The 26678-nt window shown below is 45.7% G+C and overlaps 1 long non-coding RNA gene across 1 annotated transcript in view; it reads right to left on the bottom strand.

The window, feature by feature from the left end:
- Positions 1 to 9280: 9280 nt before the first annotated feature.
- The window catches only part of LOC138268185 (uncharacterized), an 86271-nt gene continuing 68873 nt past the window's right edge, over positions 9281 to 26678 (bottom strand). Inside the window, exons 2-4 of the long non-coding RNA XR_011199951.1 lie at positions 16846 to 16898; positions 9791 to 9818; positions 9281 to 9669 (exon numbers count right to left, since the gene is read on the bottom strand). This is a non-coding gene — a long non-coding RNA (uncharacterized lncRNA). The remainder of the gene's footprint in view (positions 9670 to 9790; positions 9819 to 16845; positions 16899 to 26678) is intronic.

Here is a 26678-nt window from a genome sequence, read left to right as displayed (position 1 = left end):
CTCTTTCATGTCTCCCAGCTCAAACCTTATGTGCCGGATCCTTATTCTCGTCAGTTTTCCTGTCCTCCTCCTGTCTTAGTGGATGATGTTCCTGAATATGAGGTTCAGGAAATTTGTGACTCTCGTCTTTTTCACAAACGTCTGCAGTATCTGATTCATTGGAAGGGTTATCCTCTCAGTGAATGTTCTTGGGAAGATGCATCTTCTGTTCATGCACCTCTTCTGATTCAGCGCTTTCACCGTTTATTTCCTCTCAAACCAGGGCCTTCGGGAGGGGGGCCTACTGTCGCGCCGGACCGCACCGCGTGGCGCGAGCCGAGCGTTCGGCACAAGCCGGGCGTTCGGCTCGGGCCGCGCATCGCGTTCCTAAGACGCGGCGCGCCCCAAGCCTTTCCTGCACCCTGCGAGGCCCCAGAACTTACATGGGGCCTCGCTCTGCTCTCTCTCTCAGTTTTGTTGGGGTCTCCTGACCCCTCTTACCTGTTTTTGCCCCTTCTTCTTTCTTCTTTCTTCTTTCTTTTTCTTGGGTCTGTTTATTGCACTTTCCTTTATGTCTTTTCCCCCTTCCTAGGTTACCTTTTTCTTCCCAGCATTCCTCCTTCCCTATTCTCTATGGTTTCTACTCCATTCTGTTCTATCTACTTTTCCCTATCTAAGATGGTGTCCTTTTTCTTCCTGTGGGTCACTTCCTGTTCTTTGGTATTTAAGGGAGGTGTTTTCTTCTTTTCTTTGCGCTGCAACACTCTCTGTTCAGATGGTGTCTTCACTCCTGATTTCCTAGCCTTTTGGTTCTGGAATTCGCCAATTCTGTGTTATTTGCCTTCAGTTCTTTTTGATTCCTGTTCTTCTGTTCTTGTTTTCAGGAATCTTTCTGTTGGAGGTTTTTTCCCCTTTTTTGGAAGGTTTTTTTTCCCTCTGGCGCTATTTTCTGAAGGTCATGGTCTGTTCTTGGTGTTTCCATTGCCTACAGCACCGTGGCTACCAGAAAGAGTCGCCCCTTTTTGGGCCAAAGCCGAACACTCAAGATCCACGCCACTAGATCTGCAGATTCCAGGCGCAAGCAGCACGTGAGTCGTGACACTTAATGAGGCTAAAGGACTATAATGGGGAAAAGGTGTCTGGCATCTTTTACAAGGAGGAGCTACAGAAGGTACCTAATGATCCACACAGGGTGTATAGAGTTGAAAAGATTCTGAAAAGCAGTTTATCCAGCACTCTGTAAAGCTCTAAACAGGCGTGAGCGGTTGTGAAACATACTATGAAGATGTTTATATTGTTACACACGGTGGGGTACTCTTTAGTGTACTTCCAACACAGACCTGCGGTCTCATCATCGATAATCTCACAACTGGACACCTCATAACACGGGGAAAAAAGGTACTTAAACAACTCATCAGGATCTGATATTATGGTCGTGTTAGACAAGTTTGTACACTGTGCCAATTTCCCCCCTAAGGAGTATAGGCAGAGTTTGGCTAACTGCCAACAGGTAGGGTTGATCTCGATAAATTCGAGTCTCAAGCGTATACCCTCGTGAGTGTAGTAATCATCTATGTACTTTTGCTTAGAGGCCTCATTGACACACCACTCTGGAAACCCCTAAGCCTCCTGTTTGTCTCTTAGAAACAGGTTGATATAGTTAGGAAAGAGTTGTGTTGTCGTCCTTTCAAAGTGCCATATTTACACTATTTTGCCAAGTCGGTCTCCTTCCTCTAGGGCCTTTTGTACCTCAGTGCTATACCACGTACCGATCAGCATCCTTTGCTCTTCACTGTGTCTACACACGCTAGTCTCTTTACTTTCAGCGCATGTACGACATAGTGGGAACATTAGCTTACCGTCGACTCTTTACGGTAGTGTAGGGAAGTAAAGATGATGGGGCGGGTAGATTTGGCACTTAATGAGCCCAAAGTATTCTCCAATGGGCTTAAAGTCCCTATAGATGATGGTGGGGTGGCCTACAGGGTATATCCTTTGCCTGTTTATAAACGGATACAGACTTGTGAAATCGTAATAGTTTATTTTCTCACCCTCGTCCACAGCCCTGTACAGCTGTATAGCATTTGTATGTCCCCCAAATAAGGCGTCGCGGGTTCCATAGGCTCAGGTAACTGGCGACTCTTAATGAAAGATGCAAGCTCAGCATTCGTTGTTAGCATATCTAACCATTCATGCTCCCAAAGGGTTCTCATGACAAAGCCACAGTGTTTAACATATTGCACCTTCATCAGTGTACGACAGTGTAAGTGCTCAAACTTGGTGCCCAGCAGCCTGTTAAACTCATGGGGTTTGTAACAATGAAGACAACTGTGGTAAAAACACCAGTTGTATTCAAAGGCCATTGGCACACCATTAATTATGGCATAACCATCAAGATAATAAGGCCCCAAGTGGTATTCACCACCCTGTAATGCGTGTTGAATGGCTATGCTTTCCTTGTCCCAGATATACATGAGCTATTGGATAGAGGGGGTTGAATGACGCTTCTGTTTACCGTTACAGAGGTCTGGTGGTACTAGGGCGATGCTGTACAGTTTAAAAAACAAGTGCTTGTAGATAGACATACACATGGAAGCCAGCGTGATATTTTGGAAAGGGTCTATGTGTTCTACAGTCTTTGTCATCTAGGGTGTGTTGTGCTTCAAAACCTTCACCTGTTTGGTCATCTCCACTGCTACATCTCTGAAAAGGTTGCAGGCTTATCGTGAGATCATTACATCTGCCTGACAGTACGCTTTCAACTTGGTTTGAAAATGAAAGTTATTTTTATGGTTTTCACCGTACCATTGTAGAAAGCTCTCTTTCTCAGCAGGCATCATATACTCGACCCCGTAGCTGGCGGGCGGAGGCATGGGACCCTCCTAATTCTGGTTGGCCAAGGTGGTGAAAAAGTGGGGGAAATAACCTTTACAACCTTGGAAACCAAAGGTTTTCAGTAATTTACTCTATTTCATGGGTAGAAAATGTAGGGTATCGATGAACCTTATTTGAAAAGCCACCGCCATTAACAGCATCAGTTTGGAGCCCTGGATTATGAGTTCTACAGCCATCTTTTGACAAATCATGGTCTGCCACATAAACAAGGAGTTGTACGCTTTCGAGTTATGAGCCATCATAGTATACCCTTTGAATTTTGGCTGCATGAAAGTGGCAAGGAAGTCATTCATGCACGTGCGCCCTTCAAACTCCCAGTTGTCATTGGAAGTTAGATGATGAGCATAAATATAATTAGGCTAGTGTACACCTGTCTCCTGTGTACACTCTATATGGAACACTATGTAGTCTTCAGTTTTGGTGTGAAGTCACCCCTTATCCATGTAACACTTGTGCTCTGTCCCAGCCTGAAAATACACCTTACACCTGGGACACTTCACGCCTTTGCATTTATGCTCATAGAGGACATAACGCCCGTGAGCCCTACAGTCTATTTTAGGGAAGCAACTAACAAGTCTGTTGTGTATGCTCAAGGAGTTTTGCAAGCAACAAAACAGATTACACGTGCAACACTGTACCGTCTCAGCTGCCTCAATACACCTGCCCCTCTGACACATTTTGCAGTGCATTTCACACTGGTGAGTTGCCTGAGCACTGTAGATATGGTCACAATGGGGGCACACGTACTTGGCTCCTAGAAAATCCTTCAGGTTCAAAGTACCATAAAAGTGATTTTCATGATGGAAAACCTAAACGGTCTTGTTTTTCGCATGCTCCCCGGTTGTGAAGTACTTCCAGGAGACATTGTGGTAAAGAACCTTTACTGTAATGGCAAAATAGTTCTCAAAAAGCCCTAGGTCCCAAAAACCGACCATTCTGTTGTGCGGTATTTCAAGAACCCGATGGGCTTCAGCCACTCTTGACAAAATATGAGCATTGGGCGTAGTGTGATCCACCAGTAACCCCACTATGCTAGCAGCCAGATATGTGTTGGATGCTCCTCTGTTAAATTTGAGCAACCAGCGTTGTTTCTTACCAATGATCTTACTATACAATTTACTCTTTAATGGTGTGGAAACACCACCCTCACGGCCCGAACAATGAGGGCTATAACTCTAAAGGTGCTGAATGCTACTACTTCTGCCTTACCGTGTGTAAGGAAATGCCTCCTTGGCATTGGTTACCCCCTGACTTTTTGGCTTTGCTGATGCTAAGTTTTGATTTGAAAGTGTGCTGAGGCCTGCTAACCAGGCCCCAGCACCAGTGTTCTTTCCCTAACCTGTACTTTTGTTTTCACAATTGGCACACCCTGGCATCCAGGTAAGTCCCTTGTAACTGGTACCCCTGGTACCAAGGGCCCTGATGCCAGGGAAGGTCTCTAAGGGCTGCAGCATGTCTCATGCCACCCTGGGGACCCCTTACTCAGCAAAGACACACTGCTTGCCAGCTTGTGTGTGCTGGTGAGGACCAAACGAGTAAGTCGACATGGCACTCCCCTCAGGGTGCCATGCCAACCTCACAGTGCCTATGTAGTATAGATAAGTCACCTCTCTAGCAGGCCTTACAGCCCTAAGGCAGGGTGCACTATACCATAGGTGAGGGCACCAGTGCATGAGCACTGTGCCCCTACAGTGTCTAAGCAAAACCTTAGACATTGTAAGTGCAGGGTAGCCATAAGAGTATATGGTCTGGGAGTCTGTCATGCACGAACTCCACAGCACCATAATGGCTACACTGAAAACTGTGAAGTTTGGTATCAAACTTCTCAGCACAATAAATGTACACTGATGCCAGTGTACATTTTATTGTAACATACACCCCAGAGGGCACCTTAAAGGTGCCCCCTGAAACCTTAACCGACTAGCCGTGTAGGCTGACTGGTTTTAGCAGCCTGCCACACTAGAGACATGTTGCTGGCCACATGGGGAGAGTGCCTTTGTCACTCTGTGGCTAGTAACAAAGCCTGCACTGGGTGGAGATGCTTATCACCTCCCCCTGCAGGAACTGTAACCCCTGGCGGTGAGCCTCAAAGGCTCACCCCCTTTGTTACAGCACCACAGGGCACTCCAGCTAGTGGAGTTGCCCGCCCCCTCCGGCCATGGCCCCACTTTTGGCGGCAAGGCCGGAGGAGATAATGAGAAAAACAAGGAGGAGTCACTGGCCAGTCAGGACAGCCCCTAAGGCAACCTGAGCTGAGGTGACTCTGAGTTTTAGAAATCCTCCATCTTGCAGATGGAGGATTCCCCCAATAGGGATAGGAATGTGACCCCCTCCCCTTGGGAGGAGGCACAAAGAGGGTGTAGCCACCCTCAGGGCTAGTAGCCATTGGCTACTGCCCTCCCAGACCTAAACACGCCCCTAAAGTCTGTATTTAGGGGCTCCCCAGAACCTAGGAACTCAGATTCCTGCTACCTAAGAAGAAGAGGACTGCCAAGCTGAAAAACCCTGCAGAGAAGACGGAGACACCAACTGCTTTGGCCCCAGCTCTACCGGCCTGTCTCCCCACTTCTAAAGACACTGCTCCAGCGACGCTTTCCCCAGGGACCAGCGACCTCTGAATCCTCAGAGGACTGCCCTGCTCTAGAAGGACCAAGAACTCCCGAGGACAGTGGCTCTGTTCACCCAAGACTGCAACTTTGTAACAAAGGAGCAACTTTAAACTAACTTGCGTTTCCCGCCGGAAGCGTGAGACTTGCTACTCTGCACCCGACGCCCCCGGCTCGACTTGTGGAGAACAACCACTTCAGGGAGGACTCCCCGGCGACTGCGAGACCGTGAGTAGCCAGAGTTGCCCCCCCTGAGCCCCCACAGCGACGCCTGCAGAGGGAATCCCGAGGCTCCCCCTGACCGCGACTGCCTGCTCCTCAGATTCCGACGCCTGGTAAAGACTCTGCACCTGCAGCCCCCAGGACCTGAAGGATCCGAACTCCAGAGCAGGAGTGACCCCCAGGAGGCCCTCTCCCTTGCCCAAGTGGTGGCTACCCCGAGGAGACCCCCCTTGCCTGCCTGCATCGCTGAAGAGACCCCTTGGTCTCCCATTGAAACCTATTGAAAACCCGACACGTGTTTGCACACTGCACCCGGCCACCCCGTGCTGCTGAGGGTGTACTTTCTGTGCTGACTTGTGTCCCCCCCGGTGCCCTACAAAACGCCCCTGGTCTGCCCTCCGAAGACACGGGTACTTACCTGCTGGCAGACTGGAACCGGGGCACCCCCTTCTCCATTGAAGCCTATGCGTTTTGGGCACCACTTTGACCTCTGCACCTGACCGGCCCTGAGCTGCTGGTGTGGTAACTTTGGGGTTGCTCTGAACCCCCAACGGTGGGCTACCTTGGACCCAAACTTGAACCCCGTAGGTGGTTTACTTACCTGCAAAAACTAACAAACTCTTACTCCCCCTAGGAACTGTTGAAAATTGCACAGTGTCTAGTTTTAAAATAGCTATATGTGATTTATATGAAAACTGTGTATGCTATTTTGATTATTCAAAGTTCCTAAAGTACCTACCTGCAATACCTTTCATTTGAAGTATTACATGTAAAATTTGAACCTGTGGTTCTTAAAATAAACTAAGAAAATATATTTTTCTATACAAAAACCTATTGGCCTGGAATTGTCTCTGAGTGTGTGTTCCTCATTTATTGCCTGCGTGTGTACAACAAATGCTTAACACTACTCCTTTGATAAGCCTACTGCTCGACCACACTACCACAAAATAGAGCATTAGAATTATCTTTTTTTGCCACTATCTTACCTCTAAGGGGAACCCTTGGACTCTGTGCATACTATTCCTTACTTTGAAATAGTGCATACTGAGGCAACTTCCTACACCGTGCAACAGGTTACAGAGATTCTTTAGAAATTCCACAGCGTCAAACACATCACAGGGTGTCCGATGTATGAACAACTGGCGGTCAATACCCTGCCCCTGGAAATGCAGTTGGAAGTAATCATTAGGACCCACATTGTGTAACAACCTTTCTATGAGTGTTTGTATAGCTTGATGGATGGCTAAATCCCAGTGATCAGAGGAATTTATACGGTCTAGGTTAACAAACCTGAATTCCTTGTAGTGTTCTGTAGTGCTAAACAGTTCTATAGTACGACTGTACCTTCTAACACTTTCTAATAGATACAGGTTCTGAATCCTCAACTTGATGTCGCTGCTGGCTTGTTGGCTCCATTGGGTATCATTCTGGGGTAGCTGACTAAGGTTCGGTGTTGGTGTGTTTTTAAGCCTCCTTGCAACACATAGGGGGTGATTCTAACCCCGGCGGTCTAGGTCGGCGGGAGCACCGCCGACAGACCGGCGGTGCCCCGCAGGGCATTCTGACCGCGGCGCTTTGGCCGCGGTCAGTGCAGGAAAACCGGCGGTCTCCCGCCGGTTTTCCGCTGCCCCTTGGAATCCTCCAAGGCGGCGCAGCTTGCTGCGCCGCCGAGGGGATTCCGACCCCCCCTACCGCCATCCAGTTCCCGGCGGTCCGCCCGCCGGGAACCGGATGGCGGTAGGGGGGGTCGCGGGGCCCCTGGGGGCCCCTGCAGTGCCCATGCCACTGGCATGGGCACTGCAGGGGCCCCCGTAAGAGGGCCCCTAAATGTATTTCACTGTCTGCTGTGCAGACAGTGAAATACGCGACGGGTGCAACTGCACCCGTCGCACAGCTTCCACTCCGCCGGCTCGATTCCGAGCCGGCTTCATCGTGGAAGCCTCTTTCCCGCTGGGCTGGCGGGCGGCCTGAAGGCGGCCGCCCGCCAGCCCAGCGGGAATGTCAGAATTACCGCCGCGGTCTTTCGACCGCGGAACGGTAACCTGACGGCGGGACTTTGGCGGGCGGCCTCCGCCGCCCGCCAAGGTCAGGATGAGGGCCATAGTTTGGCATTCTTTAATTTCCTTATTAGTTGCCTACAGCGTCTAGCGCCACTAGCCCACCACTGTTTGTTACAAGACCAGCTGTTTTTAGGTAACCGCCTGCATGCTATTTGAACAGTCGGTGTTGTATTTACGGGCTGTGTCCTTGCAAATTTACCTACTACAGCCACGGCTAAGGACCCTTCAGGGTGTTGGGGGGCTACTAGTCTCTGAACTGTATCCTTTGAGGTTCTAAAACGCCCAATGTTTGTGATGTTCTCTCCTGACTTTATGTTTTAAGGCCTAGCAGGGGTCGTTTTATATGTCATGGTATCTGATTTTGGGGCTTTTAAGGAGTCGTTGGGGCGTTCCAGCAGATTTTTACTTTTGAGCGCGTTTAAGACCCTTAGAGCTTTAGTGAGTATATCAACGGTTTTGTTTTTATATTTAGACCTCTGGACACCCTTATTAATAAAGGTGGATCTTACATTGCTTAGGGTGCCCCGACAGCCTAGTCATGCTGGTATGTTGTCTATGTCTACAGCGGCTGTTTCACAAGATTGGACCACCTCCCTTCTATACCTTGCCAACCTCTGGATTAACGCTCTCTGGGTGGCTCTGGAGGACCCAGTATCGCACCCCCCTTCTCCAGTCGTAAGGTCTTGAGGTTTAGTCTGGATTTTAGTTTTCTAACGGCTTGCTGTATTTCTTTCATATATTTTTCCAATACCTAGTTGTGATCTAACGCACCATATTTAGGATTGTTACTTGGGGCATTAGATGTGTGGTGCATATTACTCTGGGCCACCCCTGTTGCAGTACCACTGATAACATCAATAACCCCTTTCTGAATGAGAGGGTCTGGACGGGTAAAAATAACACAGGGCCCCAATGCGAGCACCCGGGTGCTTCGGAGGCCTGTTCCTTGCTAGACGGGGTTCCAAAACACTGATTTTGTGACCGTCTACCTCCTATGCTGCTGTCAGGGTATGTTTAGGAGGAGGGGGAAGACCAATGTGTGCATGCACTTGATGTAGAGCTGATGCTGATAGGGTCGTACGCCCCAAGGGGTGTAATTGGTGACATCAGACATGGGGAAGTTAAATGGTGGTCGTAACAACTCAAGACCACGGAGGCATCGTAAGCGCTGGGACTGGCATTGGGTGATTAAGGTATGGATGACTGCAATCCATCAGAGGCCGCTCTAGAAGGCCCACTGTGCGCTGCTGCAGCTGTTGCTTCAGAACTCCCCGGCACACCAGCTAGTGCCCTGAGAAGTCCAATACAACCAGAATAAGGGTCCTCTATTGGGGTGTCCAGAAGACTAGGAGGGCTAGTTATACAGGGTGTTGGTGCTAGGTCGCCACCATGCACATCTATATTAGACTCCTCAAACAGTAAGCATTTAGACCGTTGCGGATTATGTGGAATAGCCTGAGGCGTAACTGTATTTTTAAAAGACAGGTCGAAAGGCAATGATTGTAGCTCAGGGGGCTCCTGTTTCTTCCTGCGGTTCTTTAAGGATACCCAATTTATTTTAGGTTTGTTGCACTGGTTAGGATCCCAACCATTGGTTCTACAAGATACCAGGTGTTGTGTGTCTGAGCGCTCCACTGTCAGTGTGTCCAAACCTTTGCATATGTGGAGTTCCTGTAGAAGTGTCACGGTACTGGGCACAGCCTTTATTATTGCAGGTGTAGTGAAGGGCTGTACCTGGTCTATGACAGCTGTCTGCAGAGCCGGTGTATGGTTTGTCCTGGAGCCCTGCGCTGTTCACGGTTGATACTGAATTCTTGATGTTTGAAGGGCCGCTGTTTTGTCATTTAAAGGCGTTGTTGTCCGCTTAGCCTTATGGCTGACTCCTCCAGAGCTCCGGTGTGATGACTCTATGATGTAAAGATAACAAAATACATATTAGGTATTATAACTGCTATATCCTAGAGGAGAAAAAGGTTTGAGGAATGATAAGGTTAGGATTAATTTGGCTCTACAGTTTCTAAAACACACCTGCTGTGTTCCGTTGTGAGGGTCCTTCCTTTGTAGGGAGAGAGATAATAACAAGTTTATTAGTTAATTAAAACCATAAAACTTTTCCTTCCACGTAAACAATAACAGAACAATTTTAGTTCAAAAAGACAATTACAGTTCTTTGGCTTAGGGTGAAATGGTAAGTAAAATTTCCTTCCACATACATTTTTTTAGAAAAGACATACTAGTGCTATAAGGTATTGATAATAGGGCAACAGAATAATCTTATTGAAGGTAAGAAAAAATACAGCGCAAAATAAAATCTTGTGATTAAAAGGAAATGATATATGAAGTTTTCCTTCCACAAAGAAATATAAACAGTAACCCAATGAGGTATTGGTAAAAATAGTGCAAAGTGGGAAGAGACCTTCTATCGATTTTATTTACCCCTACTTAAGTCTGGTTTTTGGTACCAGACTTTATTATGACATAAGCTAAACAACCCAATGGACTACCTAGGAGCCTTCCCTTCTTTAAGATGTTCAATGCGGGTTATAGGGATTTCGCTATCGTTTCAGCCCTCCCTCTGAGTTGGTTATTTCGAGAGGCTGTGGTTTTTAGAGTGAAAATTTCCAAAAATTGAACCAGCCTAATGTTCAATATTGTATTTCGAGGGTTAAAGGCTGCAATTAATGCTTGTCTGCAAGATCTAATTTTTAAACCGTTAAATTCTTTTTTTAGTAAGAGTCTCCTTTCAGCCGCCAGGGCTGGGCAAATGCAGACCACATGCATCAGGTTTTCATCTACTAGATGACAGAGACGGCACTCCAGGGAGCCTACTTGCCGCTCCTTCTTCCATTTTGGCGTGAGGTCTAAAGTAGGGACTTCACCCAGCCTAAGTCTGAGAAAGGATTGCTTGATTTTCCTTGAGTAGGGGCCAGCCATAAGTGGTGATTCTTTAAATGTTTTGTAGGAGTTAAGAATCAACCAACTATGCTCCCTTTTGGCCAGTGAGATCTTATCTTCTAACAAGCTCTGTAATTTACTTGCTTTATTCACTGCTTTATTGAAAATGGGGATGGGTAGAGACCGGTTCCATACATCATCTAAGTTCAAAAGATTCTTACTTTTTTCTAGATACCTTATGTAGTTGGGGTTCCCTCTTTCTAGGATAATTTCCTGCCAGACTAGATTGGCTAAAGACCCTTTTGAAGCGCGACTCAGTTTGTAGCAGCATTTAATGTATGCTGGCGGTCGGGCTAACGACTGTTTGACCAGCATAAATTCCAATCTGACCTGGGCTGGCGATGCACGTCCGGGCAACCGAAAAACGCGCTTATAGGTTTTTATCAGAAGTTTATCCAGAAGACCTACTTCCATCCCCCTCATTATTTCGGTCCGATAGGTAATAGATGGAAGTAGTTTCGCTCTCATTACAGCTGTTAATGGGTTCAGAGCATGACCACAGATTGAGATTGCTAGCTTGCAAAAGGCGTAAGTAAGGGCCTGCGTCTTGTTTTTTTTAGCCTCTTTTTGTGGCGTGTAATTACCTCTAGCATCTACCACCAATCCTAGGTATCTGTATGATGTTACTTCCTCTAGGGTTTTCCCATTCATATGCCATTTGCCTTGCGTGGTTGGCCTGCGGTTTAAGGTAATCATTTTAGATTTTTTATGATTAATTTCTAAATCATTAGAACCTGAGTATTCTTCTAATGCCTTTAACAATTTCTGCATGCCTATACTGGTATTACTGATTAGTAGTAGGTCATCTGCATATAATAGGTTGGATACTTGTTGACCGCCCAGTGATGGAGAGTGGGATGAGTGACCATTTAACTTGGCGGGGAGATCTGCTATGTACAGGTTGAAGAGTGCTGGAGCCAATACACAGCCTTGCTTCACCCCCACTGTTGTTTTGACTGCCCTGGATAGGTGAAAGCCTTCCCCCAATTTAACCTTTACCCAAGTATCAGAGTATAACATTTTGATGGCATTTAAAATAGGGTGTGGCAGCCCCCACTGTAGTAATTTGGCCCACATTTTGCCATGGGGGACACAGTCAAAAGCAGCTTTAAAGTCAACAAAACATAAATAAGTTGGAGTCCCCTTTGCTTTTGCTCTGTTTATGATCAAACCTAGCCCCATAAGATTTGTTAATGTTCCTTGGTGCTTGGTAAACCCGGTTTGATTAAAGGGTAGAATATTGTTCTCTGTAATCCAGGTTTCTAGATGTTTAAGCACACAGCAGGAAACGTACTTGAGGTCAACGTCTAAAAGAGCGATTAGTCTGTAGTTGCTTGGGGAGAGCGCGCTCCCACCCTTATAGATGGGGTGGATTATTGAGCCTTTCCAGGATGCCGGGACAATGCCTGTTGTGATCACCTCATTAAACATTGCTGCCAGGAAATTGGCCCATCTTTCCGTGTCTTGTTTAAATAGTGCTTGCGGTAGGCCATTGGGGCCAGGGGCACAGTCCATTCGTGACTTTCCAATGATTTTTAATAGTTCTGGTGCCGTAAATTTCAAAGGTTCAGGGGTGTTGGGATCCCCACCAATCATATATGACTGCATTTGGTTGATTCTTTTAGATGTGACCTTAAATGGGGTACCCATACTTCCTCTGTTATGTTTGCGTTATTGCCTGCTTTTGCACCATTGTCTATTGTATTGATGATTTTCCAAAATCTTTTGGAGTCAGATGATTTGGTCGCAAAGTGTAGTTTGGCCCACAGGGCCTCCTGTTGGCCTTTTTTAAAGGTCCATAGAACCCTTTTATACAATTTCCTTTGCTCTCTAAGGGCGGTCAATATTGATCCATTATCTGGGCATTTACGCAGTGACTTTAATAATTTACCTACTGCTGCTTTCCTTTTGCGCACTGACAGCGGTAAAAGTGAACTTTGGCGGTGATTCAATTGTGCTCCCTTTTTCGTGTTACTTAAGGAATCTTTTTTTATGAGGTTGTGGGCAAAGTTCTCCCAGACTGTTGTCAACTTTGCCCCACCTGTGATGGTTGATTCTAGGTTCCGTAGGGCCTCTTCTGCCTGTCTTTCAATGGTGTCAGAGGACCATTTGAGTCGCTTTAGATTTTCGGAGCCTAGTGTCCCGTTTAGGGCTGCCACTTTCTCCGTTTTTTGCGGTGATGCACAAATCCCAAATACCTGTGGTTTGTGGTCACTTTCCGTGCGGTCCATAATGGTAAAGGTGTTTACTAACTTATATAAAGCAGGGGGCACCAAAGTGTAGTCTAGATAGGAGACCGACTTCCCAGAGAATCTTGTCCATGCCGGTGGAATATCCGGGCACTTCCGTCCGTTTAGCGCGAAGAGGCCTACTAATTCACAGGTGCGTATGAAACTCTCCCCTATTTTATCTTTCCTACGTTTTTTTGGGAGGGTTTGGGCGGGCATTCTTGCAACTGTTTGGATGTGATCCTCACTGGGATTGTGGAATAAGCCGAGATTGAAGTCGCCCGACATTAACCAGAATGCTGATTTTATTGTTCCTTTTATCCTTAATAGTTGAGTTAGAAGTTTGTTTGCTTCAATTTTTTTTTTTTTTAGGATTGATGTATGTGTTGACCAGAATCAATGGCTCCTGTGTGTTTTTCCCCCAATCGTCTAGCTGGAGCAATTGGAAAGGTTGGTCTTCCTCCTTATGCTCAGAGATTTTTACCAAAAGGCTGGTGCTAACGTAAATGGCGAGGCCTCCCTTTGGCCTTCCACACCTATTTGTTTTCGTTGCTGGGCTAAGGTATTCCATGAATCCGATTATCGGTATTGATTCCATTGCCCAGGATTCCTGTATGAGTAAGATGTCGAAGGAGCTGAAAAAATGTATTACTGCAGGATCCTCCAGTTTTGACCGTAGGCCACCGACGTTCCAGGAGCAAATGGATAAAATGCTGTGTGCGGGTTGATCCTTACCAATTCAATTATTGCCCATCGGTCTTGGGGGTAAAACCGTCGCTACCCGTTCCCTATCTGGATACTTTTGTTGACCCAAGACCACTCTTTCCCTCCCGTCTTCTCTCCATACTTGGACTGTCAGCGGGTGGTTAGGAGGATTCTCCTCACTACATCTTTCTTCAATGGGTCTGCTGGCCTGATGTACTCCTTTCAGAACTGACCATGTGCCTTTGAGGTGAGAGTTCCCAGGTGTTGTGAGGCTAGTAACGGAGTTGGATAGCGGTCTCCTTTGTAGGTGGTTACCTCAATGCCCCAGGCTTTCAATAGGTCCTTTCTATTCAAGATCCGCTTTGGGATATCTGGTGCCGAGAAGATGGTGAGTGTTGGATCCGTGTGTTGGTTGCCTCTTGCTTGGATAAATGTTATAGCTGCCAGGTCCTCCGAGGCTACAAACTGAAGATCCGGTAAGGCTTTTATGATTCTTAAGATCGAAGAGCGATTAAGAACATCTGTGGGGGACCTGGAGGTGAATTCTGGAATCCAGAGTAACTGGAGGGTATTCGTGTCTGTTATACGTGACTGATTTTGCTCTATGCGCGGGTCTTGCTCCATATAGCCATCTTCCCTCTGACTAATGGCAGACTTGCTGCCCAAATTGACCAGTGTTAGTTGGGGAGGCAGCGCAGGTGTAATGGGTTTAGGTTTTGTGCTCTGCTGGACCCTTGTGGGGCTTGGTCTTCGGTTCGTTATAGTGCCAATCGCTTCGGGAGGTCTCAGGGGGGACCTTGTTAAGTGGGTGACGTCTGCTGTGGCTGGGAGTGTTGTCACATCTATTATTGTGTTAGAGCTTGTACTTGTGTGGGTAGTAATGATTCTATTATACCCTCCATTTGACGTCGCCTGGTCTTTAGATGGGTCCTTTGATGAGTTGAATTGATGGGGTTGGGCGGACTTCCTTCCCTTCCTTGCCCGCTTTCATTCTCTTTTTGAGAGGGTCCGAGTTATGGGAAACTCAGGGTTCCCAGGCTTATTGTTGGGCTGTAGCGGAGGATGATTCACCATGGGTTCCCAGTGGACACTTGCTAGATGGCGGCTGTCAGCAAATATTCTCTCCTCACTTAAAAACGATGAGACAGGCGCAAGGGAGGAAAGGGGCTGCTGCTCTTTTTGTTTCTGCTCCCTCGGAGTAGATTTTAGGATGGTGGCGAGTGGTTTAGGCCATGTATGTTCATCCTTCCGGGTGGAGCGGATTTCTTGAAGTATTCCCTCTAAGATTTGCGGCAGTTGAGATATCTTTTCTACTACCTCTTTACAGGAACAAATTGTATAGTCATTAGAGTGAGTGACTTGCGCCCTTGTTATAAGTGCGTTTAATTTTTCCAACTTGCTGTCAATCCCGGAGACAAATACTGCCAGGGTGTTTAGGAAGTCAACTTGAATGTCCATTTTGTTTGAATGAAATTGCAGCGCCATGACCGTTGCTTGCATTGAATTTAGGATTGCAGCCCACATTTCTTCTGACCTGACTGCCACGGGGGCTTGTGACTTTAAGTCGGGCGCTTGGTTACCACTTGATAGAACTTTGTTTATTGTTGTTTTATGGGGGACTTTCTGTGCCACTGTCACTGTTTCTGTTTTTACTGGCCTGTTTGTGATGACCTGTTCTATACCCCAGAGGTCCTGTTCTTCTTTTTCACAGTTATACATTGGGAATGAGTGAAGTTTTGGACTTTGACAGAATGGGCCACCTTCCTGAGATTCTTGTTCTAAATGTTCTGCGATTGCTACCAGTTCTGAGTCCAGGATGGGTAGTTTCGCTGGACTAGATGTCCATTGGCATTTAGTGGCGTCTAGGGGTTTATTACATAGAGTTAAGTCTTGCCTAGGATTGTAGAGGGATCCTGGTGAAGGGGTAGCTGGCATCGCATTGTCCTGAACTATACTTGATGCGTCTACTTTCGTGGGGTGATTTTTCCTGATCACTACTGTTGGCGATAGGGTGGGGGAGGAGGAGAATTCATTCTGAGTTTCTTTTTGCTGCTTCCTTGCTGTTGCTGGTGTTGGCTGAGTGGGGTTATTTCCCCAAAACCTGTTTGGGTTGGAGCCAGGGAGTCAAACCTTTTTCTGGTGGCAATGGTACCAGCAGTAGGGAAATAGTCGGTTATCTTGTGATGCTTGGGAGAGGCTATGGTCTCTGGAACCCCCACCGGCGGAGTCGCCGGTTTCCAAAGCCGGGCTCCCCCCAGATCGTTTCTTCCATGCTTGAAATTTGGTTGCCTCCCCCGCGTGTGCCCTTTGTTAGGTTTTGCCTCCTGCCTGGGAGGGGGTGGGGGAGATCCTGTTCGCTGCTTGCTCTCCTTTTTGGGGTTGCTTCATCCAGAGCCAGGTCTCCCTTCCTTTTTCTCTTTCCTTGTTTTGCTGGACGGTTGGTAATACTGCCTCGTGCTTTGCCTGATCTCATGATCGGTATGTTTTGCTGCCTTGGAGCAGGATGATTTTGGGCGGGCTGTTGGAGTGAGGGAGAAGGGCCTTGTTGGGCCTTGTTGTGATTTTTGTTGTTTTGGGGCAGTTAGGAGTGCCGTCCTCCAAAAAGAGGCTCTAACGGATGTTGGTATCTGAGTGTGCGATCGCCCTCAGGGGATTTTGGAGTTTTTGAGGGCCCGAGTCCGGAGATACTGGACCGTGCCAGTCCTTGTTGTGTTGTGTCGGTCTCTCCCGCACCTGGCACTTGCTGCCCTGGGCAAGGGCGGGTGGAGGAGTAGGGTGTCCTTCCTTAGGAGCTGTAGACTACCTTTTGTGGACGGTCTTTTTAGCGGACCCCTACCACCTTCTGCGTCGCTGGCATGCGGACCGCTTGTGACGCCAGGGGGCTGGCAAAAAGAAGAATACGTGTCACATTAACAATATAATACACTGACTATGCAGGCTTTCTGAGGGTACCATCTACATGGTTTTTATTGGGCTTTTTTATTTTTCCACAGCACTTACACAAGGACTCATTTTATTTACCCGCAAAATCTGTATCATAAGACATTATGCCTGGGCCTTCTTGAGCCTGGAGGATTTGTTGTAGAGCACCCACCGCCAACTGTAGTTCAGCATCATAAATAACAATCAAGACAACTTTGTTTAGGATGAATGTTGACAAGGTTCTCTGAACTATAAATCTCTAGATACATATACCTTGTTGCAAAGCATCCATTTCCTCTGGGGACAGAGGTTAGCTCTTGGGGATTCTGCGTACAGAAGAGACAAAGAGGACTATTAGCCCCTAATGCTTTTTACGCTACATTCATAATTACCTGATGGCCACTCATTTTAAATTATATACTAGTCCTGCATAATATACTGATGGAACCATAACTCAACGACCTATAAAAGCATCCAATCCTGGAGACATAGCTGGTGAGTAAAACACATAAAATATAAACATAAAGATCTAATTACAGTTGCCTTTTTACACTATTTGTACAGAACTACAATGGTATAGTTTGAAGACATGTTCCACATACTTTCAGAGGTATATACTAATACATATGTTGTATTTCAAAATACATTTTTACATACACAATTAAAAATAAAATTCATTTTAAGCAAGCTCTCTCATGATCCTAGCTGTTAAGGACCCTACCAACCCACACAAAACTACACTACAACGTTCTGAAAGTACAATACACAAAACATCTTGTTCACATTTCTCAAACACCAAGAGCTGTTTATCAAAGGTCCATAGGGTGGCGCCAGTGCACAACATAAGATATAGGAATCTGTCAATATGGCATTATTTTTATCGCTCCAGAAACATTTGCATCCAGCATCATTTACACACATTACTGTGTCATTTACAGTCCTTGTAATGCCCCATAATTACAATAATGGGGCCCTGGGTCCCACCCACCATTACAGACGCATTGTTAGGGCTGGGCCGGCGTCTCTGCTCAGGTCCCAACAATGAGTATATAATGGAGGGTGGGGACCCTGACTGTGCGTGGTCGGGGTCCCCGTCCCTCCATTATATACTCTTTTTGTGGCGGGCAGAGACCCCGGCTCTAACAGCACCTCTGTACTGATGGTCAGGACCCAGAGCCGCGAACGGTCAAGGTCCCCGTCCTGCCATTATATAGGTACTGTTAGGGCCAGGGTTTTTGCCTGGTCCCAACAATGAGTATATAATGGAGGTATGGAGACCTCCACTGCACGCAGCCCGGGTCCCCGGTCAGCCCTAACAACACCCCTATAATGGCTGGACGGGGACCCAGGGCCACGCGCAGTCAGGATCCCCGTTCTGCCATTACAGAGGTGCTGTACGTTGTGTAACGGAGGGCAGGGCCCAGCCCTAACAACCAGGTGTTGCCCTGTGCAAAAGTCTTTTTTGGTTTTAGGTGCCCTCCCCACCCCATTACCACCTTCTTGGATACCCTCACGACCATTTGCAAATCTCTCAATAGCACCCCTTTCAAATACATTTGTTTGTTTTAAAGAGCTTGAAAAGGCTGACTTTACTAATCCACACAGCTGTCCATAAAAAATATAGTTCTGTTCTTTGCAGCTGGCATAGTATACCTATACGCTACTTTTTGGCAAGGCAAAGCCCTAGCATGAACATTAATTACAAGAGGTATCATGACATTATAATTGCTTCCTGAAGGCTGGACGACCAAGGAACCTTTCGTTAGATGTTTTTAAATCGCAAGTTTCATAGGTTATCGCTAAACACAGCGCTCCCGTGAGGTCAGCACCACCCATTCCAGATCAACACCCGTTGCGGCCGCACTGCTCGCACCACCCTAAAGATGGTCCTGCTAACAACCTTTAAAACATACAGGTTAGATAATCATATTTCAAAAAACAGCACAGTAGTAAAATTGTACGGGTCTAAACTACATAGCTAGGGCTTACAATTTTAAAAACGTTTAATCATCATGCATATTGTACTATAAATTTAGACCTTCTATTTTTACCCTCACCCTTGTTTTTACCTTTAAAACACAGTTCCCCTCTATAAATTAAACAGACACCTCAACAACATATAAACATCTGTCTCAAATAACCCTGTGCAAAAATTAAAACCTAGGCATTACGCTCCGGCTCTGAAGACTATAGTAGGAGACACAATATTGTAAATATAAAAACAGTCCTTAGTTATTTACCTTCAGTCGTAGTTGGGTAGCATCACCAGTTTGCGCTCTGCCCTTCATGTTTTCTGCCTTGATGGTCCTGATGGTACTTGCTCTCCACAAACTTCAAATACGTAGTTCGGAAAAAAGAGGTCTGTGAAAGTGTTTTGTTTTATTCTAGCCTCATTGTGCTAATTATGCACAGGCTTTGTGGAGGGTGGGGCCCAGAAATAGACATCTGTTTTAGGTGTGCATTGCATGTCATCTGCTTATTTCAAACGTTTTTAATTGCACTGTCACTTTATACTTTGACATTTGTTGATCACCTTTGAACCCTATCCTGGGAAGTTTCGGGGGCAGCGTCTGTTTTAGGTTTGCATTGCTTGTCATCTCCTTGTTTCAAACCTTGATTGTGTGGTCAGTTTACACTTTGACATCTGCTGACCGCCCTTGAGTCCTGTCCTGGGAATTTTTTGGGGGCTGACATCTGTTTTAGGTTTGCATAGCATGTCATCTGTTTGTTCCAACCTTTTTTAATTGCATTGTCTGTTTATACTTTGACCTCTGCTGACCACATTTGAGTCCTATCCTGGGAACTCTTGGGGGCAGACATCTGTTTTAGGTTTGCATGGCATATCATCTATTCGTTTCAAACCTTGATTGTGTGGTCAGTTTACACTTTGACATCTGCTGACCACCCTTGAGTACTGTCCTGGGAACTCTTGGGGGGAAGACATCTGTTTTAGGTTTGCATTGCATGTCATCTGTTTGTTTCAAACTTTTTTGAATTGCATGCCCTGTTTGTACCTTGACCTCTGCTGACCACCCTTGAGGCCTGTCCTGGGAACTCTTGGGGAGCAGACATCTGTTTTAGGTTTGCATTGCTTGTCATCTGTGTTTTTCAAACTTTTTTAATTGCATGACCTGTTTATACTTTTCCCTCTGCTGACCACCTTTGAGTCCTGTCCTGGGAACTCTTGGGGGGCAGACATCTGTTTTAGGTGTGCATTGCATGTCATCTGTTTGTTTCAAACTTTTTTAATTGCATGGCCTGTTTATACATTGACCTCTGCTGCCCACCTTTGAGTCCTGTCCTGGGAACTCTTGAGGGCCGACATCTGTTTTAGCTTCCCATTTCTAAATTGAATGTTTGGCGCTAACAAAAGCCAAATTTGACCAGCCCCCTTTTTGGATTAGCTAGCAGTGTGGAGGTTCGGCCATACATTTCTACTGCTCTTCCATGTGAGGAGACACCCCAGCAGCCACAAGGTCCTGACTGTCTGACATGTCCAGACTTGTCCTCTTAGGCGCAGAAACATGGCTCACACCAACAGGGACGCATTTTACACAGCCCTTAGCCCTAGACACTGTGGCTAGGACCCTGGCACATGACTAACACATGATCACATGATGTCACAACCCACATGCCCCACCTACATCAGTTCGGGGGCGGGCTCTCAGGGGCACCGGAAGTCCCAGTAATGAAAGTGATGTCATTTCCGGGCAGTGGGACAACTGTCACTTTATTCTACTAGGGGATGTAGATGGTGGCTAAAAATGGACTGTATTAGCATTGGGTGTTATGGAGTGAGTGGTATGCATGGGGGGGAGATGATGTAGACCCCGGAGAGAGAGAATGAAAGGGGCTGAGATCAGTGGGTGTGATAATTAGCAAATATAAAGGGAGAAGAGTGAATGTAATTCACTGACAGCAAACGTAGTGGGCAAACAGTGGCTCAAGCAGATGTACTGGGTGGTGAGAGCATATGGAACTTTGAGAGTCCATGCAGAGAGCTTCGATTGGTTATGTTTGGTGGACAATAGATGTTGAGGTTGGATATAGAGGGTGGGCAATGAATGTAGACTAGCATTGCAAGTTCTGGGTGGACAACACGTGACGGAGTAGATGAGTATGGAAAATAAAGAGCAAAATGTGCAAAGTATATGGTATTTCTAGAGTGCAACCTGGCCAAAAGGCAGGGGAGCATTGTACAAGGTCAAAGACAAGCATAAAGTTTACCAGTGATTGGAGAGGTAGCTGGTTTATCGATCGTTAATGCATTGTGATGCCGTTTTTTTTTTTTCAAAGTTGAGAATTTAACTCCTTCATAAATTGGAGCAGCATTGGGGCAGACTGGGTGGATACAGGGTTGTTGTTCCTGATCCAAGGTGTATAGCCTGAGAAGGTCTGTGCTGTATAGTTGTAAACTGGTAGGTACCAGCCTAGCTGTTTACGCACTAACATTCAGGTTCAGTTCAGGCATGTTGCATGTGTAAATGGCAGTAGCAGACTGGTTCCATTTCGTTAAGACGTGTATCAATAATTAAAGGAATTTAATAATAATGCTTTGACAAACATGATTTGTTGGAGAACTCAACATCCGCCTTGTTTCCTCTTTTTTCCTCTTCTTACCCTGCACTCTGAAGGCGTCCTCGATGCAAGAGTGCCCAAAACCACATGAGATAGTGAGCTTTTCTGCAAGGTAAGCTGGTGCGCTAGTTGCAGTGGCTTTATAAATGATGCAGCTGGTTTTGAAGATGGTGCAGGCCGGCAAGGGGAACCAAGGGAGTTCCATCATGATGGGAGTGTGTGATCATATTTCTATACCACCTGGATGAGACATGATGCAGGGAGTAGGATGCCCCTAATGTGTGCCAGTGTGGAGTCAGGGAGTTCAAGTAGTAGGCATTGCAACCATCCAGATGCAATTGTATGAGGGGATGAACATCAGTTCTGATTTTGCTTTCTGGAAGAAATTGTTTGACTTACTTTAGAAAAGAGATCTGGTATCCACCAGTCCACCTTTTGTTTTTTGGCAGTGTGTTCCTTGAGGGTCAGGTTGGTGTCCAGGGTGAATCCAAGTGCTTTGGCATATAGTAAGGGTTGGGGTTTGAAGTCAATAACGTTCATGTCCTTTGTACTTTATCTTGTTTGTTGTTCTTGGCAAATAACTGGAATTCTGTCTTGGTTAGGCTAAGCTTCAGGTAGGCGCTCGACATCCAAGTCTTCATGATATGCAAGCAGTGTTGGAGGAACAGGAGACTCTCAAGTAGAATTGGTATCATTAAGATATTGCTGAATCTTGATTCTGTTTTCTGTAAGGAGAGCACCAAGTGGCTCAATGTAACGGTTGAAAATGACAGCAGACAGTATGGAACCCCGAGGGACGTCCCAGGTGACATGGCTCTTTTATGACCTGGAGGTGCCCATGTAAACAAACTGGTGTAAGTTAGAAAGTAGGAGAAGAACACAGGAAGGACATTGCTGGGGAGTCCCATTTGAGACTCAAGAATGAGTAAGAGGGTGGATCGGTCCACTGGGCCTAAGGTAGCCAAGAGGTCCAGCAATATCAGATGGCAGGGGTCATTTTCATCTGTTTTTCAAGAGGGCATTGTCTACGATATGCAAGGTAATGGTCTCCGTGCTGCAATGTGATCTGAAGTGAGCCTGGGAGTCGAACAGGAGATGGTCAGCATTGAGTTGATCTTGGAGTTGAACATAGACTGCTTTGTCAATACTCTTGCTGATAAATGACTGATGAGTGATGGGCTTGTAGATGGGGAGGTCATTACGGTGTACTGTATGTTTCTTTAGTAGTAGTAAGCACTGGCCTGTCTTGATTGCTTCTGGAAAGACACCACATGTAGGGGAGGCATTGACAATGGTAAGTACAGTGCTTAATTTGAGCCGGAGGTTGTCAGTGTGGCCACTTACATTCATTTTTGAGGACCAGCTCTTATTTTTCCTCCTCAGACATTTGCCAAAAGCAAAAAAGGGAAACCACACAAAGTGGAAGATGAGAAAGATCGAAAAACTTTCAGAAAGGAAGAACGCAAGGACCTTTGAGAGTGAGATTAAGAAGCAGGGATTGTCTGGTAGTGAATTAAAGAGGCATGATGTGACTCAATACTACGCAGCATTGAAATTTGACATGCTAACTATAATTGACTTTAATTAATTGGAAGAATGACCGAGGGAGATTGATTGTATGAATAACTGGGCATAAAAATATTGCAAAATTAAGCCTAAAACAGAGAGGCATCAATACTAGTTCCTCTGAGAGTTTGGTATAAAAAGATCTGGAAATAGCAACATGAACTGACTCCCTCTCAGGCAATGACTGAGAATGCAATTGAAAGAAGACATTAGGTAAATTCAGTTCTTATTGTAGTGGAAGTATCTTTCATTAAAGACAACGAGGTGGTGAAGTAAAGGAAGATGGTAGAATTTGAAGGGAATATAACAAGAAGAACAGAGATATTTTGAGGAAAATATTGAACCTGCTAAAAAGAAAATCATAATAAAGGGTTTGTTGTTTGTTCTCTCACTTGGGGATGACCATTTAAGATAAAGGTTGATTTAAGTTATTGTTGCAGGAAATTGAAGGTCAAACTGTTATTTCCACAGCAAGATGAGAGTATGCCACTGAGCAACTATTTTGGATTCAGTATATTATATCTGAGAAACTCCTTATGAACAACTGATTTTATCAAAACATTGAATTTATTGATTCATTCAGCTGTCTCTGGTGTTACTTCTCTTCACTTCAAAAGCTAGGTGAGATACATATACGTTATGTTACAAAAAACACAGTGACCTCGTATGTTCTGATAAGACTTTGAGTCTAAAATACATTGATATAATGGTAGGTGTTAGAAATGGGGTCTCTAGTTGGCAGTCAGTTTACACCCTGTCCAGGTAGAGATCCTCGCCCTAGTCTGGGTAAGGGGGATACCCATCTCAGATAATCCCTGCTCACCCCCTTGGTAGCTTGGCACGAGCAGTCAGGCTTATCTCAGAAGCAATGTTTAAAGCATTTGCACACAACACACAGTAACAGAGTGAAAACACTACAAAAGGAAACTACTCCAGTTTTAGAAAAACAGCCAAGATTTATCTGTGTATAACAAGACCAAAACGAAAAAAATCCAACATACTGTAATAAAGATATGAATTTTGCAAGAATTAACTTAAAAATACAGTTCCTTGAAGTCGATAGCTCCCTCTGTGGTTATCATGGCATTGTGAACAACAAATCCAACAGTTCAGGCCTACTGTGGGTTCACAGGCCTGCTACGGTGTTGGGAAGACCCGCAAAGAGTACCTTGGATATGTAGGGCATTGTGGTCCTCACGATGTGATCTGCAGTTCAGTGTCACTGGCGTCGACAGGTGTCGGGAGGCGTTCCGGAGATCAGAGCAGGGGTAGTTGGGCCCTTGAAGTCACCCGCGTTGCAGATCGAACTTCAGGCTGATGATGAAGTCAGGAGCGCTGGCGTCGGTGGACTGGGGCTGTGGTGCTGGATGGGACGGTGCTTCATGCACCTCACGAGCGGTGTCCTCAGGCCATGGTGCAGGCAGTGGAGGTGGTGTCAGCATAGAGCGCCGTCATCAGGGATACCAAGGCTGCAGTATGAGCAAGGCAATGCGGAGTGCGGTGCCCACAGGTCACGGTGCAAGCAGCGGCTCGGTGGCAGCGTCTGGTGGTGTCATCGGTGAGAACAGGGTTGCGGTGTGAAGTGGGGCACATCTCTGTGCGGAGGCATCAGGTCACAGTCCAGGCAGCGGCGTCGTGGTCAGTGTGGTGGTGGTTTTTATTCTGTTGCAGCACAAAACACACAGGTCCCAGTGCTGTAGGCAGATGACCCAAACGTCTTTGACATCCCTTAGACTTCCAACAGGAGGCAAGTTCTACTTCAAGCCCTTGGAGAAACTTCACAAGCAGGATACATAGCAAAGTCCAGGCTTTGTCCTCTTTGAGGCAGAAGCAGCAACTGCAGGCCAACCCAGCAAAGCACATATGGCAAAGGGGCAGTACTCCTCCTCCAGCTCTTCAGCTCTTCTCCTTGGCAGAGGTTCCTCTTAATCCAGAAGTATTCTAAAAGTCTGGGTTTTAGGGTCCACTACTTATACTCATTTCTGCCTTTGAAGTAGGGAAACTTCAAAGAAAGGTCGCTGTTGTTCACAAGATCCTACCTTGCCCAGGCGTGGCCCCAGACATACTCCAGGGGGTTGGAGACTGCTTTTTGTGAGGTGAGGCACAGCCCTTACAGGTGCAGGTGTCAGCTCCTCCCTGCCCACGCTAGCCCAGAAAGACTCATCAGGATATGCAGGACACATCTCAGCTCACTTTGTATCACTGTCTAGAGGGAATTCACAAACAGCCCAATTGTCTGTCTGACCCAGACATGGATTCCACAGGCAGGCAGAGGCACAGAATGGTTAAGCAAGAAAATGTCCGCTCTCTAAAAGTGGCATTTTCAAACAGACAATCTAAAAAACAACTCTACCAAAATATGTAATTTTAAATTGTGAGTTTAGAGACCCCAAACTCCAAATCTCTATCTGCTCCCAATGGGAAACTGCACTTAAAATATATTTAAAGGCAGTCCCCATGTTAAACTATGGGAGAGATAGGCCTTGCAATAGTCAAAACCGAATTTGGCAGTACTTCACTGTCAGGACATGTAAAACACATCAGTACATGTCCTACCTTTAAAATTCACTGCACTCTGCCCATAGGGCTACCAAGGGACTACCTTAGGAGTGACTTACATGTAGTAAAAGGGAAGGTTTGGGCCTGGCATGTGGGTACACTTGCCAGTTCGAATTGGAAGTGCAAAACTACGCACAGACACTGCAGTGGCAGGTCTGAGACATGTTTGCAGGGCTACTCGTGGGTGGCACACTCAGTGCTGCAGGCCCACTAGTAGCATCTGATTTACAGACCTTGGGCACACTAGGGAAGTACTAGTAAATCAAATATTCCAATCATGTATAAACCAATCACCAATACAATTTACACATGAAGCACTTGCACGTTAGCACTGATCTTCAGTGGTAAAGTGCGCAGAGACAGTAAACCAACGAAAACAGAACAGAAAAATAGTAGGAAAAAGGCAAAAAGTTTGGGGATAACCCTGCAAAAAGGGCCATTTGCAACAGTAGGGCTTAATTAATTATTAACTCAGCTGATTGCTGCTAGGAGGTATGATTTATCAGGAGATAACTGAAAATCATATATTATCAGAATTTGTGCAACTTATGAATACAAAATCAAAATCGACACAAATCTTCAACATAGTGAGGCTTATGTTAGTATCAATACCAAAGATACAAGCTCTTGATATTTTAATTTTCCATCAATCCAGTGTTGCACATGGTAATTAAAAATCACAAAGATAGACATCAGCTATAAGGGTGGTGTAAAATATCTGGAAGGAACTCTTTACCATTGCCATTGTTTTTGAATAGTGAACCCATTTTACAATATTTTGTGATTAAATCTGGGTTGTCTATTAAAAATACATCATCAATCTTGAACATTTGGTAAATCAATCTGACATCTTTTCTTAAATCAGAGATGTTTGATATTAATTATCAATATATTTTTAGCATTCCTAAATCTAATCCAAAACAATGTTCACAAGCATATTGATGGTTTATACATACAAATCTATAGGTTGAATGTGGGGGTTTAATATTTCTCCAAGTTGTGCAATTGTCAAGACGATTACCATATTTTAGCTAATGAAAAACAATAATAACAAATTGTTGTTTGCTGGTGATGTATTGATTCCGTTTTTGGGAGAATGGAAAAGCTGAAAGAGTTTCTTGTGGTGTTTGAAGGTTGACTGGAATAGATAGATGGCAATGTAAAATGTTTTAAGGGCATTATGTAGTGACATAATTATGATGGCAACTTCAACAATGCCAGAATGACTGAAACCTATTACATAAAGACTTTATAGTAATTAACCTACCGCTACTTTCTACCCTAGCAACAATATGTGGTTGCTCCATATGCTCATCTTATACATGTTGACAAAATGGTTTCAAATGTATCTATTCACAGGAAAACTAGAGACATGGCTAAGGTATAAGATACATGGATACAGC

The sequence above is a fragment of the Pleurodeles waltl genome, chromosome 12 (assembly GCF_031143425.1).
Source record: "Pleurodeles waltl isolate 20211129_DDA chromosome 12, aPleWal1.hap1.20221129, whole genome shotgun sequence".
Taxonomy (NCBI): Eukaryota; Metazoa; Chordata; class Amphibia; order Caudata; family Salamandridae; genus Pleurodeles; species Pleurodeles waltl.
The sequence above is the reverse complement of the archived record's forward strand: the minus strand, read 5'-3'. Positions and strand labels throughout refer to the sequence as shown.